The following is a 16,229-nucleotide window of genomic DNA, read 5'->3' on the forward strand; positions in this document are numbered from 1 at the left end:
GGAGGACGTAGTAAGAAGAATCATAATCTATTGGCAGTAATAGGAATCAATACAACTTTTCCTGGAATTAATTTTGTAATATGCGTCAAGATTCTTAAATTTTTCATCATGTTTCCTAAGTAAATATTCATAAATGCATGCGCATATGTATGCATAAATCTAATCATCATAGTATTGTTTGTAATCATTTATATGTCCAACATGAAAGGAATGGTTAGGTAAATTATAAAATATTCATACTGTGAAGTACTATGTGATATTAAAATAACAGTTTTGCTGTTTTTGACATCACATGAAATGCCCATGCCAAACTCTGTTGCAATTTTATATTCAAGTTGAATTACAAGCTTATTTCTAAAAACATTTCAAAGTCCACCAAGTGATATCATCAAGTGCTAGCAAGGGTATTTGTTTTTATATTCTCAAAAACTTTCTGTGCTTCCTGTGTATTTTCGAGGTGGAGCACATACTTGTCTAATAACCAGAGAAATATTTTATATATAAAAGAGATTAGAAAACATAGACTATTAAATATTCTAAAAAACAACAACAATAACAACAACACTGAAGAGACAGTCATGCTTTTCTCAAAGTATGTTGACTACATGAATAATTGCAGGAACAAATGCATCCTTGAATGAATGATAGGATATATATGACATTAGTTACAATTTAGTTACAATAACATTTTTTAGTAAAGAAATAAAGTTTCTATCTTGCGTTTTCTTTACACTACATAGAAAACAAAGAGGTTAATAAGCATAAAAAGAATACACATAGTCATAGAGGATGGTTTTGTTCAATCTAAGTAAATAAAATCCTTCAAGGACATCGGCGTTCAAAAACAAATGAGTGCTTCAACTTTAGAGATTCCTCCTTATCTTATGAAAAGGGAGAATGCCAGCAAGGATTATGTAAACAGTGAAGTTAAGGTAGAGCTGATATTCAACTACTAACCACAGATAAGGCCAAAACACTTGTTAAAATATTTAGGCACTTTCATTCTTGTTGCCTGGAGCCTCCATGTTCACCTTTGCCCCTTTCCAATACTGTTTCTTCTCCAGGGCTTTCTAGATATTTTTCCTAAATAACTCAAGAATCATTGCCCAGCAGAACTGGGCATGGGACTCTGCCCCAGTTATGGCTAGCATCCATCCTGAGTGTTTGGTTCTATGTGTTACCAATTGTTGATTAATCTTAATTTCATCTCTGATTTAAGGTTTTACCTTGAAAAATGTCTACTTTCAGAAACTCTATAATTAAGATTTTTTCCTAATTCAAACTAGGCTCCCTTTCTAATTGGTCAAATGTAGTGCTTTTTAACACTAGAATCAGAGGGTAAATCTTTTCATAGAAAAATAATATGCATTAAACTTACACCTTCCAATCCAATGCCAATATCTATGTCTTCAATACTGTGAATCTTTTGTGAGTATATTTTAATATTCCTAAGAATTTTCCAGAAGTGGAAATTTATTCTTTAAAAAGCAGAAATTGTCTTTTTTTCACTACATACAACCCTTCCTTTTCAATGTAAGTCATTATTCTTTTTTTTTTTTGTGTGGTACGCGGGCCTCTTACTGTTGTGGCCTCTCCCGCCGTGGAGAACAGGCTCCGGACGCGCAGGCTCAGCGGCCATGGCTCACGGGCCCAGCTGCTCCACGGCATGTGGGATCTTCCCGGGCCCAGGCATGAACCTGCGTCCCCTGAATCGGCAGGTGGACTCTCAACCACTGCGCCACCAGGGAAGCCCATGTAAGTCATTATTCTTTTCAAGTACATTTCAGGTCACTTCACCTCAAGTCTGACTATGGACTACCATATTTCAACTCCCCACAAAAGATGCTTCCTGAAAGAACACAATATATGTTTTAATTTTGACCTATTATGTCTTTCTAATTTGCTCTATACCCAATTATAACTTTGTGCTTTTCTTTAGAAAAGTAATTTCTTCTCTAGTCCAGTTTGGTAATTTTTTGTTAATATTGTTCAGAAAATTGTTTTGATGTTGCAGCTTCCTGTGTATTACCAGCCAATCTAAAGAAAAGTTGAAGAGTATTGTATATAGTCTTCTAAATTTCAACCACTCTATTAGTCAGGGTTCTCCAGAGAAACCCATGGAAGCAAAGAAGGATGGCAGAGGTGGGTTCGGAAGAGATGTGGAATTGCAACTTACATGGCAACTGCCTCAGGGGAGGGAAACCATTAGAGTTTCTGCAGACAATGCAGAGTTAACCCCCTCAGAGGGGAGTAGAGAGGCTCCTTCTCCTGGCAAAGAAGACTCATCAGAATTTAGGGGCCCAATGTTGCCAGCCTCATCAGAGTCTTCCCATGTGTCCCCATTTCAAATTTCGGATCCCGTTTCTTCCCAATCAATTCACTTTAACAGTAGACACCCTACAAGGATAAGAATTCAATTTGTGTTGTAATTCAACCAGTCATGCTGAGATTCTGGGTTTAATTTTCAATAATTTCAGTCCTAAAGCTACAGGAAATAAGGATCTCCTTCAGGGCACAAAGAAGCATTCAGATTATTTATGTTGTGCTTTAATTGGGAATTAGAGTCCCTGAGCTCACCCTGTTCCTTCCTCATTTTGTCCAGCAAACTTAGGAGCAACCAATCTCATTATATTTATTAGTTTACTAAGAATGTTTGAAAGTATTATATACACAGTCACCCAGATACTTGCTTCTCAAAGTGGCTGATTAGGAGTATCCAAAGGTGATGTTTTGTGTATCTCTATTTCCACATTACACCGTGGAATCTCAGTGCTCTTCTTAGTACTGGAGAGTCATTGGTGTCTTTCTTTTTTGTTTTTTCATTGGTGTCTTTAAATCTAATCAGATTACAGAGTCAATACCGGAAACCCCAGAATCTAGAAAGCTCAAACTTAAAATTCTGTTCTAGAACCATTCTCGGTACAAATTTGTATTAGTCAGGATTCTCCAGAGAAACAGAACCAACAGAATGTGTTTATGGAGAGAGAGAGAGAGACAGAAAGATTGATTTATTATAAGGAATTGGCTCACAAGATGATGGAGGCTAAGAAGTCCCAAGATCTCCAACAGGCAAACTGGAGACCCAAGAGAGCTGATGGTGTAGCTCCAGTCCAGAGAGTCACCAGGCTTGAGACCCAAGAAGGGCTGATGTTTCAATCTGAGTCCAAAGGCAAGAAAAGACCCATGTCCCAGCTCAAGTTGTCAGGCAGAAGGAATTCTCTCTTACTCACAGGAGGGTCAGCCCTTTTGTTCCATTTAGGCCTTTAAATGATTGAAGGAGGTCCACCCACATTAGGGAGGGCAATCTGCTTTATGCAGTCTACCAAGTTAAATGTTAATCTTACTCATGATCACCCTCACAGACATTCCCAGAATGCTGGACCAAATATCTGAGCATCCCTGTGGCCCAGTCAAGTTGACACATAAAACTAACCATCACAACCACGCAAGCTCTGTTCAAATTTTTGCTATTTAAGTCTATGTTCACAATAATTTTGAGCTAATTGAGAACATGTAATGATTCAACCTGTGTCAAGCTGAAGACTTAAGTAATCTTTCCAGAATTTTGATGTAACTACTGCCTAATTAGGTGTGTTTATTTTGTAATATGGGCATGAGAGAGGGGTGCGTACGTGAATGTGAGGATCTGAAGCAATTTTTCTTTACATTAACCATTACAAAGTGAAGTTACTATTAATTTATTCTCACAACTAATGAACAATCTTTCTTTTTGTAGTGGTTTTGTGACTCACATTTGACACTTTCAGAAAAGTCAGAATAGTATATTAAGGCTTAGTTACATTTAAAAACTGGAGTGGAGGATAACTCTTAAAGATCATCTAACGCATGTAATACAAAGCAAATAATACCAGCCATAGAAGAATACAGATGGTATGATTCTATTTCAAATGCAGGCAAAACAATTTTATGATGGCAGAGGTCAAAGAGTAGTTATCTTCTGGGAATGCTGACTCTGAAAAGTCTCAAAGGAGCTTTCTGGAATTATGGATATTTCTATATCTTGACCTGGGTGGTGGTTACACAGTTGTAGCAATTCATAAAGTGGTCCACCCTATTGAGTTAGACCTTAATTTAAAAGTTCTTCTTCTTATTTTTTTTTAATCATAGTGTTTTCTTAATACAATCCTTTATAGGTAATCTGAAATATGTGCTAAGGATGGAGGGGGAGGGAAGCAAGCAAGCTGAAACAAATTCTAAAGGAGAATATACCAACGTGTTTTAGCCAGATAAGGTGAGCTGGGCAGACTCAAAAGACTCCATTTATAGCAAAAGCCAATATTTCAATCCATACAAAGTCCTTATACTTATCACTATAATAGTATTTGTGTTGGTTTTCCTGGCTTCTCATTAAGAGCAGAGGATGTTGAATTCTCACGTATTCTCTTTGGTAAGCTGTAGGGCTTTTAGAATAAGAAACACTACATCAAAAATATGTTTACAATGCAATGTACTAAGTTAAGATACAATGTGACATGTTGCTCAAAAGTTCTAATGTGTCCAACTGGAGTCTCAAAACAAGAGAAGAGAGAGAGAGAAAAGCAGAAGCAATATTTGAAGAAATAACTGCTGAGAATATTCCAAGGACATCAAGAAGCCCAATGAACCTCAAGCAGGATAAATATAAATTAAATCACACAGGGTCATATCCTAGTGAAATGCTGAAAATCAAAGAGAAAAACCTTAAAAGCAGTCAAAGAAAATTCTCCAAATGAGCCTGCAAAGGAACAACACTGACTGAATGCTGACTGACTTTTTTGTCAGAAACTGTGAAATCCAAAGCAAAATGAAAAATCTTCAAAATACAGAAAGAAAAATCCATCAGGCTAGAACTTTACACCAAGTCAAAAATATCTTTTAAAAATTAAAATAAATATTTTTCATAAAAAATGAAAATATGCTATTAATCACAAGCAGATATGTCTTACAATAATAAACTAAGAAGAGTTATTTAAGGTAATAGAAGATAATTCCAGATAGAAATACAGAATGACAGGTAGAAATGGAGAACAGCAGGAAGGGTTTTTTTGTATGAATATAAGATATTTGGAACTTCTTCAGCCATCTGGTAACTGTGAAAGATATATTCTTAATAAATGGATGATCAACTCAAAAGATAGAAAAGGTCCTTAAGGTACCAGTGAGCTACAGAACCAACCCTGTAGAACCAACTTCTTAAGTTAGGTAATAAATGTTCTTATTGTTTAAGAAAATACGTATTTTTTAAAAGCTAGCAATTTTTGTTTCTAGCATTATGGCATGTTAGATGCTCTGAAGCTACTCCTGCAGCAGAATGAATACATTCTAGAGAGTACAAAAAAAAAATACAATGTGACATGTAAAAAATATTTTTCATTAAAATTATTCTTGAAGTTAAATATGAGGTAGATCTATTATATTTAAGAGTTAAAACATTTGTTATACCACGAAGGAAAGAAAGAAAGAGAGAGGGAAAGAAAGAAAAGGAAAATATGGTTGCCCCAAATCTAAAAGGGTGGAATAATACTAAAAGACAACAAATATATTTTCTGATCCTCTACTTAAATTTTAAATTATCAACCGTCCAAATTGGCAAAAAATTATCTTAATTTACTGAGCATTTAACCTGTGTCCTTGGTTTACTTCTCTTTCACCACATAACACACTGAATAATTTCCATTTTCAGTTCTATCTCTTAAACACATCATTACTTTATGCCAGCCAGAGGAATAATCAGATGTCATGCCTTTGAGGAAGGAGAGACAATATGCCTTTTTATTGGCTTATCAGACCAGACAGCTGAAGGTGAGAAATTCCAAATAAGCAAAGTATCCTCCAAATTCCCCAGTCCCCTCCAGGACTTGCTTACAAATCAAATTCCTAAAGAATTTGATTTGCATTTTCAAGTGTTGGCTATCTCTTCGTAAATATGTAAATAGAATGGTACTGAGGCTAGTAGAAGGGACGCTGAAAGAGGGTCAGGAGATTTGATCTCTGGTATTACTCATGAATTGTGAGACCTTGAGTAATGATGAAAACTATCTCATGTCATATAAAAAACACTGGAGGCTTTAATGGATCTCATAAATGCTTTACAAAGACTCTACAAAATGATTTGCTAATGAACTTACTCTCCTCATTACATAGAAGCTGCCTGCACGTCACACCAGCGTACATCTTTCTAACCTGAAGGGGAGGCAGCTTTCACATGGGCATGCCTTGCTCCAACTTCTGTATTTTGTCTTCTTGTTAGGCTGCCTGTCCAAATAAATAAAACCTTCATTAATGACATCATTTTATGCTTTTGAAAGAAACCTATGCTTTGTGCTCCAGATCGTGTGTTTTCTAAGTTATTGTGTGGGAAAACTAGCTGCTAGAGTCCAGCAGAGATAATTGTCCTCTGGAGTCCCCCACCAAGGTCGTGTGCTTGCTGGAACATGCATGATTTGGAAGCACAAATTTCAGGCATGGCTCTGAGCTCCACTCTTAACACATGTCTTAACAGCCTCACTTCCCTACATGGAGAAAGAGGAGACAGATTACAGGTAATTCTTCTTAGGTCCTGGGGGAGAAAAAGAACAAAAACAAAAAAATCTCAGCTTCTAATATGATGATTATTGTTTTTTATTGCAACTACATATCAATACATAATTCATAGTGATTTCTTTAAAGCTGAGGTTAGACTAAAATTAAACTAGGGGCCATATATATTTTACTTTCTTGCTCTGAAATGGCATCAATTCAGATATCCAGGCTATTTTTAGTTAATAATAGATAATATTTTTATACAACTATACACATTTCATGCGTGAAAAGTAAATCAGGCTGAATCTAGAGAATACCACTGAGATAACCCTGCACATGAGGCGACCAATAAAATGATTTCTTTAAGGGATAGATAGGAGGCCAAAATGTGCAACATTACTGATTCCAGGAAAAGCTTGTACTTTTCAACCTTCTTCTGCAAGTGTTCAGGCCTGTAAGGATGACAATTGTGCCAGGTATATTTTGAAGACACAGAAGCAAGTACTGACCTTTGATATTGTCCTGTAGAAAGATCATCAAGTTTGTTTCAATCAAGCAAGAAAACAGAGAGCTCCATGGAACTGCTGAATAACCATCAGGACATAACGTAGAAACTTGTTCTGGGACTTCCCTGGTGGTGCAGTGGATAAGACTTCGTGCTCCCAATGCAAGGGACCTGGGTTTGATCCCTGGTCAGGAAACTAGATCTCACATGCATGCTGCAACTAAGGAGCCCATGTGCCACAACTAAGGATCTGGTGAGCCACAACTAAGGAGCCCTGGAGCCACAACTAAGACCTGGTGGAAAGAAAGAAAGAAAGAAAGAAAAGAAAGAAAGAAGGAAAGAAAGAAAGAAAGAAAAAGAAAGGAAGAAAGAAAGAAAGGAAGGAAGGAAGGAAGGAAGAAAGAGAAAAATGGAGGAAGGAAGAAGTAGACTCTTATTTAAAAGGAAAAGAAACATGTTCTGTGTGTTTCCCTGGTGGGAGATGATAAAACCTCTGTATCAAAAAGTCAGGAACCATCTGAAATGATGAGTGAGGAGAAGATGCGTGACTCAAGTTGTTTCATCTTTTATTAACATAAGCCTAGAGTCCAAACAAAAAAAAGAAGGAAAAGATCATTTCATGTGTTGTTTGAAATATCTCACTTCTTGAAGTGACTGATAAATGCTCTATCAACTTCTATGGTGAGATTAATTTAAAGAATCAAACTCTGAATTCTCGTGGAGTTTTGTGTCTCCTTTGGAAAATGCTCACAAAGTAATACATAATCTTTACAAAAGTAAAAGGATTTTTTTTTTTTTGTCAAGACCATGGTACTTGTGCCTCTATTATTCATACAGAACTTTTTGTCACCTTTTACCTTTAAAAAGATAATAAGAGTGAACAGACTGTACTTTCCAAGTAAATCTTCCTTAGGGCAGAGTACCTGGTTAATTAAGAGTACATGCATAAAAATATATGTGTGCATATATATGGGGCCTCAGAGATTATTTCATAATAGTACAAAAAGATACCTTCCTTCACTCTAACTTTTTTCCCTGACAGTCTAAATGAGGCCATCTGTTGTCTCAAATATATGTATTTTTTTAAGTAACCAAATCAAAATTTTTCTATACTAGTCAAAGTGAAAAAAAAAATCTCAGAACTGGAAGTCTTTTCCCAGAATACTTAAGGCTAAATTCTGACTTTTGCAGGGCATAAAAAATGCCCCTTGAATGTTGAAGTACACCTAGGTAGAAGTAGCCTTGTTAAAGCAACTTTTCTATAAAAGTTGTTGATGACTGGGTTTACACGTTCTGAGTACCAGACTCTTGACATCATTGGATTTCCCCCACAGATCCTATCTTAATTCAAGACATGAAAACTAAAAAAATGCTTTTGAATGTGTCCAAGAGTCTCCCCTCCAAATCTACTCTCAACCTTGTCCACCCTCTTGTAGCACTGGGTATTCTCACTTCTATTTACTATATCAACCAAATTCCCTTTCCTTCTGGATTTTAGTTGGGTTTAAGCAATAGGGGGCACATATAAGAGATCAGAGAAAGAGAGACACACTGGACATTTATTCTTTAGGTTACCTCCCCGTGGACACTTGGTCAGGCACAAGCTGATTTTTTCTAATTATAGCCACACCTCCTGCTGGGTGGCTGCTCTCCCACAGCTAATCTTCTCAATGGGTCTGGTAACTGTCCAGCTGGTATTAGCACCAGGATGCTTAACCAGGCAGTGTGGGTTCCCCTGGCCCTCATCACACTTTGTAAATAGTCCCTTTATAAAACTCTCTTCAATTGTCCCTTCTGAGTGCGCCATCTGAATATTGTCCCACCCCTGGGCAGCACACATGAAGAGAACGACATAGATTTTACTTCAGTTAACATAAGAAAAACTATATACCACAAACTTCTGATCATATGGTATGGGGTTCTGATTTCTAATTTCTTCTTTAGTAAGTTAATCAATCTCTCTCTCTCTCTCTCTCTCTCTCTCTCTCTCTCTCTCTCTCTGCCTGGTGCTGTTAGGTGAATGATCTTTGTGTGGGATTCTTCATTTTCTGAAGTTTTACAAGTTTTCAAGTTGCGTATATTAATAATATATTTTACTAATTCTATTCTTAAGGGTGGGCGGGACATAGCTTCTCATTTTCTCTGCAAAATGCCTGTCACTAAATATTTATAACCACAGAACTCACTATTCTCTATTTGTGTGGTCCTCAAGTTTTCCATCTTTCTCTAATTTTAGGGCTTTAAGTTTCTTCAGCAACTGCTTCTGAGTTATCCCAAGATGGTGTGATGAGAACATTGGCATCAGAAGAAGAACTTTGCCATTGAGAAACAAGCAGAAAATAGTTTCCTTTCCTGCAGCGCTGCACCTGCTGTGCACCTAGCACAGCCACCCTTCCAATACCTGCTTCCACTGGTGAACAATGGAGATAACGTACCCCCATTTCTTCAGAATTGTGATTTCAGTTTTCACACTAAGTATTTCTGGAACACATTTGTTTCATCAATAGACACGTTATTTTTAAGATTCTAAAATCAACATATTTCAGATCTCCCAGGAGACAATTTCCAGAAGTTGGTACATACATGTCCTACCCTTTCCTGCCTTCAATTCCAAGGAGAACTAGAAGGATTTCTTCTTGCTGTTTTGAGAAGTTGCTTTGATTGAGGAGAACAGGGACTTTGCTTCTTAAAAAAATACAATGAATCTTATATGTTGGACAATATTATATATGCCTTGGCATCATTCGTTTTTTGGAGTTGTAACTACAGAATTATCTAGATATCATTCACCTGATACATGAGGCAATTTCCATGAGATAACTGGTTCATATGGACTTCCATTTGAATAAATCATTTCTCAATCCAGAGATGTTTTTGAAATAGTTTAGCCTGTGGCTTCCTATATAACACGATTGCTGAGAGCATGGAATATTCAGCAAGGTTGGAAATCGTGTTGTTTTCTGGTAAGGCTCCAGGAGCCACGTGGATTCAGACTATAGTCCTTGGAACCAAAACACTCAATGTAATATATTTATGAGAATAAAATTTCTGTCACAGAATTTTCCCATAAAAGTTAATTGGAAAACATTGCATTACATTAGCTATATAAATGATTGGGTGTCAGTGCATACACATGTACAGTATATGATATATGTGTGGTAATATATAAAGCGACTCATCAGAAATCATTCTCACTGGCCCGTAAACAATTACAGATAAAATTCTGTCAAGATTAGCACCAAGATGATAGATTTTCTTCATAAGTTTTTATCTTCTTTTAGGTAATTCTATAATTTCAAGACTTAACACTTACTTTGAAATGACTTTTCTCTGTACAGACAATACTTCTCTATGCGTTTAAATATTCTAGAATGATGACGTCTCAGTCCAACTTAACACATTCTCAGGTGTCTTTGTTAACCAGAAAAACTGACAATCATTCTCTTTTCCACATTGATCAAAAATAAAGAAGCTTTACATATTGTTTGACAGCAATTTTCTCCTTATACTGTACAAAACTGAGGTGAAAAGTATTTGCTTTCAAAGGTGACGAACGCAGTAGGAGCCCTAACAATGGTGTCTGCACGATACACTGCAACTTTCTTCTGAGGCAGCATGCATGCTGGTTCAAAGTGTAGACTGTGGGCCTGATCTGCCCAATTCAAATATTACCTGGCTGGTTCCTGACCTTAGGACCTAAGCATGTCACTTAACTGCTATGAGAAGCAGCTTCCTTCTCTCTAAAACAGGGGTAAGAGTAACTATTTCATAGGGTTGTTATGATTTAATATTTTAAACTACTTAAAACAGTGCTATGTAATCAGTAAATTCTGATTTAGAAGTATTCATCTCTCTTCTGCATTTATAAGATTTGATTCCTGGCAGTTTCTACCCAATCATCGTGACATCCAGCTGGAGCCAGAGTGCTTCTGAGACTAAATATCCAGGCATTTAGGTTAGCAACAGAAAACATGATTGGTATTTCCATCCTGTTTTGACAAAGTTCCATATTTCTTTTATGATGCAAAATGGAGAACCTCATTAAGCAATCAGAAAGATTCTTGACTTTCACAGTAATCCTTGTTGGCATAACATTTTTCAAGTTCCTCCCTCAGCCAAAGTGAAGCCTAAATCATAAACATACCTGAAATATAAAATCAATAATATTATTTCTGTAGTGCTGTAGCGTAAGACTTAAGAATGTCTCAGCTACCAGAAAAATGATACTACTAGAAAAACACGCATGGCTTCTTTTTAGTTGTTTTTTAAAACATTAAAGGGAAAAAAAATGAAGGAAAAGGAAAATGTTTTCTTTGCCCCACAAAGGAGGAAAACCAGATTCCAGTGTTCAGAATCTCCCTTTGGAAGTAAGTGTTTCATGGAGTTAAAATGTTCCAGTGATGTTGTTTTGAGATCATTTGGCTTGTTCCTCATCCTATGTCACACACAGAGAATTCTCCCACATAGGACGAGAAATTAGCCATCAGTTTTCCAAGCACTTGCTTTCAGACGTGGTTTAAGCACTTGTTTCTTAATAGTTTAAAACTCCTCAAACAGATTCCCAGACTGTGTGAAAATAGGATAATTTTTAGAGGATTATGGAGGAGAATCTGGTCTATCTGGGTCTAGCAGCGTTTCAATTGCCCTGATGGCTAAGTATAAATTTGTTAGGAAATTTGGAGGAAAAAATACATGCAATCCTCAAGAAGTTTTCACTGTTTGGAAACTGTGTTAATAGGTGGAAACCTATATGGAAATTGTTGTATAATTTAATATGTGTAAAAACTCAGCAAAATGTTTAAATTAGGAATCCTAAATTAGGATCCTGCACGATTTGCTTATTTTTTAGATTTTATAGTTTAGAATTTTTTCTTTGCTAATTATAATAATTCTGTCAGAAATACATTTTTTTCCCAAAAGCAAAATTAATATACATTCAATTATGGGCACATTATTAAACTTTAAATAATTTAAGTTATATGATACTGTCAGCAACATTTATTTTAGTTTCTATATGATAATGCAGGTTTGTCGAGATTCCTGAAATCTTAATGTGGAAATTGGTCTATGTTTTGATCCAATAAAAATATTATGAAAATAATAAAAAATTCTTTAACATCGATTGCCATATATTGCCTGTATATATGCTAGTTCCTTTGGTGGCATAGCAAAATCTGCATGGATTTGCTGCTTGCATCTTAATTAGTTCCATGCCATCGAGTTCACAGGAAGCACTTTTAAGACTATACTATTTTGCATTAAGTATTTTATATAAAGCTAACATTGTGCTTTTGAGCTTCTAACCATAGCAACAAAGATCATAAAATGCCATGACTCAAGAAGAAAATACTCATTTTATTAACATTTGTGAACTCAAATAAATTCACTTAAACACAGCCTATTTCTGGATACTCATAATGACAATAAATCTAGTCTTGAATTAAAAGGGATCAAAAGTTTTCAAAAGCAGTAACTACAGTGACTAGATTTCACGATACACACATATAATAACCTAAAACCGTTAAAGGGACTAATAAAAAAAGATCATCTCCCAGAGTAAGTTTGTATTTGTTCTTCAGATCACCCTGAAGCCAATTCTGTAGCTGAAAGTTAAGCTCCTTAAAACTGGGTGAAAAGGAACAAGTATAAATTGTAAAAATCCATATATTTTGGCAATCCCTTTTCTCCTTTATCTGCATGGTAGCCATTTTTTAAAATACTGAAGCTCTAAAGCCTGTCAGTGATAAATCTAACAACATAATTACAAACTTGGCATCACTCTTACTTTTGCTGAGTATTGCATAAATGACTCACCCAAACTTTTGCTCGCCTGTCTAGTGAATATGAACCACACCGATGGAATAAATGGAATGTTTATAAATAAATCTATATCTTCAGACCTAACCTCCCATACAAGCCACAGAATTATAACTGCATTCCAGATATCACTACAAAATGTCCTCCCACCCCTAAAATCTATAGTTCAATCTGTCATCTTCTCCTGCAGTCCAAACGCCTATTCATCTCCCAGGTGTGTGACCCTGATTCTGATTTTGATTGATTTTCTTAAACTTGCCCCCTAACTTTCTCATGTATACTAATCAAAACATTCTGTTAATATTTCCTTTTGTCAATCGCTCCCAAGTTTATACCATTCCCACTATCAATACAGAAACTGCTCTTTATTTCACATTTAGCTTATTATAAAAATTCTTTGCCTACTTTTCCACATCCGAAACCATCCTAAATATGACTACTAGATTAATCATCATTAAAAACAACTAACATTCAATGTGGCATTCACCTTTAAAATAACCTAAATTATTCTCAAGAAGGTAAGATTCAAATTCTTCAAACTGGAATGAAAAGTGCTATATTAACTGATACCCCTTTACCTGCTGTAATTTACATCATATTTCTTCTCCCATGAAATTTTCTTTCCAGCTGCTCTTCACCTGCACACCCAAGCAAAACACCCTTGTTTGTTCTATCACATCAGTACACTATGCTAGCACTCTGCCTCTGCTATTCAGAGTCTGGAATGTCTTCTACCGTGATCTTCATCAATTCAGTTTACACTCTATTAAAAGCCCAACTGGGCTTCCCTGGTGGCGCAGTCGTTGAGAGTCCGCCTGCCAATGCAGGGGACGCGGGTTTGTGCCCCGATCCAGGAAGATCCCACATGCCGCAGAGCCGCTAGGCCCGTGAGCCATGGTCGCTGAGCCTGTGCGTCTGGAGCCTGTGCTCCGCAACGGGAGAGGCCACAACAGTGAGAGGCCCACGTGCCCAACTGAACACTCACCAGCTTTAAGATTTTCTAAGCACTCAATAAATATTTCTGGAATAACTAGTATATCAGTCAGCATAAGATAAATTTTGCTGCATAACATCAAAATCTCAGTGGGTTAAAACAATATAGGTAGATAACTCACTTACGCTGTATGTCCATCTCAGGTCTGGAGGGGGATCCCCTCTACCTTATCCTCACTCAGATACCAGGCTACCAGACCCTATGCTATTTGCCATACACCCGTTTCTATGGAGGAAAGAAAGAAACATCATGCACCAGCTTTTACAGTCTTCAATCTGGAATTGAGACACATCCTTCCCCTTACAGGCCAGCCCTAACTGTAAGAGATCGAGGCTGTGAAATCCTACCGTTTGTCCAGAAGGAAGAGAACCGCAAATATTGCTGTGCTTCCTCGTGTGCCTTGAGATTAAACGAGGCCTAATCTTAAGTGGGCATATTTTCTTTCTCTCTATTCACTCTTCCCTACCTGTATAAATGGTATATGGTTGGCTTCTTCCTGGCCTCATCAAGAGCCATCTCATTATGCCCAGATCTCATCTGACAGCTCTTTTTCTAACCAATCATGAAATTGGAGTTATCAGACATGTGGTCAATGAACAAGCAAGCAACTTGGCTGGCGACCTTGTTCTTGGCTTTTTATGCTTCTTTTTAGAACTTAGATAAAGAGACTGTGGCATTTATTAGTGTAGTTGACCCTCTTTCCAGGCACACGATAGAATTGCACTTCCTGAAGCCGGGTGACTAATGCTAGCCAATAACTTTTGGCCTGACGTGATATGTTTTCCTACCAAGCCAGAGCATAGATTTCACTGATACCAGACCTTCTAGAGCCCTTTAGCTCTTGACCTGGATGTCAGCACATATGCAAGTGGTGGCTTCTTTGTCAACCTAAGTCTGGAATGACATAAACTGCAATGGGCACAGACTCCTTATCATTCCCCTCTCTTCCTGTTTATACTTGAGCAAAGTATTTTGTTTGGGGATTTATTTCCATAACTTTAGAGTCTCGCCTTTTTCCTCAGTAGTTTTGTAAAGTTTGTTCGTTTGTTTCTCTGCAAAGCCAGTTATCTTCCTCAGATGAATTCTGGAATATGTAGGAAGATAATGCACATGTAGCTGAGCAGATAAAAGCTTTCATTGCTTTGGACAAATAGACTTTGGAGCTGCTTGTCGACAGCATAAGCTAGGCTATACTGACTCATACAGCTCTTCTAAAAGCTATAGCAAGAGGTTTTTTTCTCTTTCTCATGGAATGCTGCAACAACCACTGCCTCACTGCTTCTGGAGCTGAATCTGGCTCTGGTCCCCTGCCAGGCATAGGGCTTTGGGGATCCTGTTTCCCCTCAGAATTGAACTCTGGCTGCCTTTGTTTGCTTTGGGAGCCAGATCCCAGCAAGCCCGGGCCGCAGCTTTGTGTTTCTATTCCATTTCTGGTCCATAAAGATTGTTATCTTGTTTACGGACACTACTTTTGATGTTTTAAAATTATTTTACCTGTCATTGCTCTGTGCTTGGCATGGAAAAGGGGCTTTTTAAAACAGGCTTTCACGGTGCCAGTTTCTCCTCAAATGATTTTGATAGTTTTCAAATATCAAATCCTCATGTCCAGCCAAGTATTTGCCAACACTGTGATAAAAAATAATATGATTCAGGATCTAAATCAGGGGTTGTCAATCTGGGTCTCATTGATACTTTTTTGCCAGAAAATTCTTTGTTAGGGTGGTGTTGGTGGCAGGGAGTGGGGTGTGCTCTCTTGTACATTGTACGGATTTCTCCAGACGTTGACAGAATTGGGGGAAGAGGGCAAAATCGCTACCAGATGAGAATGAGTGACCCAAAGGTAACGCCAAAAGGAGAGTGACAAAATGCACTGAATAAATTATCAGGGGAATTATTAAGGTTAAAATATTTTTAGGTAAGTATGGGGGGGGTGCAGATTTAGATTATAGATCAGATATGTGAGGTTTTTTGAACCAAAAAAATATATATATAACCTTTTCATTACATATTTAACAAAGAGAATGATAACTAATAATTCAAGATATTGTGTGTTAAGTGCCATATGTGTACCAGAGAGAGTGTCTGTGGCACAAGGATGTAGGTTAGTGGCTTTCCGTTCTTTAGGAGAGTGGATAACCCATCTCAGTTTGCCCGGGACTTTTCAGCACTGCTTGTCCCCATGCCGGGAAAGCCTTCAGTGCTGGACAAACTGGAAGACTGGTCACCTTACAGTAAGCCTTAGCAGCACTCCCATTATACGCTTTGTAGAAAGTCCGTGCCATCCCTAAGAATTCTGCTAAATTCTAAGGAAAAGCTATTTCTCTAGCCACCTCTTGCTCCTATTTCCTGCTCACCCTGAAGTTTTATATTTTGCCCTAAATCTTGAAGCTC

At 37.1% G+C, this 16,229-nt stretch overlaps 1 long non-coding RNA gene across 1 annotated transcript in view; it reads left to right on the forward strand.

Annotated features, from left to right (window-relative positions):
- Positions 1-12,122, forward strand: part of LOC132597333 (uncharacterized) — a 378,699-nt gene extending 366,577 nt beyond the window's left edge. The window contains exon 4 of the long non-coding RNA XR_009563923.1: positions 9,264-12,122. This is a non-coding gene — a long non-coding RNA (uncharacterized lncRNA). The remainder of the gene's footprint in view (positions 1-9,263) is intronic.
- The last annotated feature ends 4,107 nt before the right edge of the window (positions 12,123-16,229 follow it).

Source organism: Globicephala melas, chromosome 5 (assembly GCF_963455315.2).
Source record: "Globicephala melas chromosome 5, mGloMel1.2, whole genome shotgun sequence".
NCBI lineage: Eukaryota > Metazoa > Chordata > Mammalia > Artiodactyla > Delphinidae > Globicephala > Globicephala melas.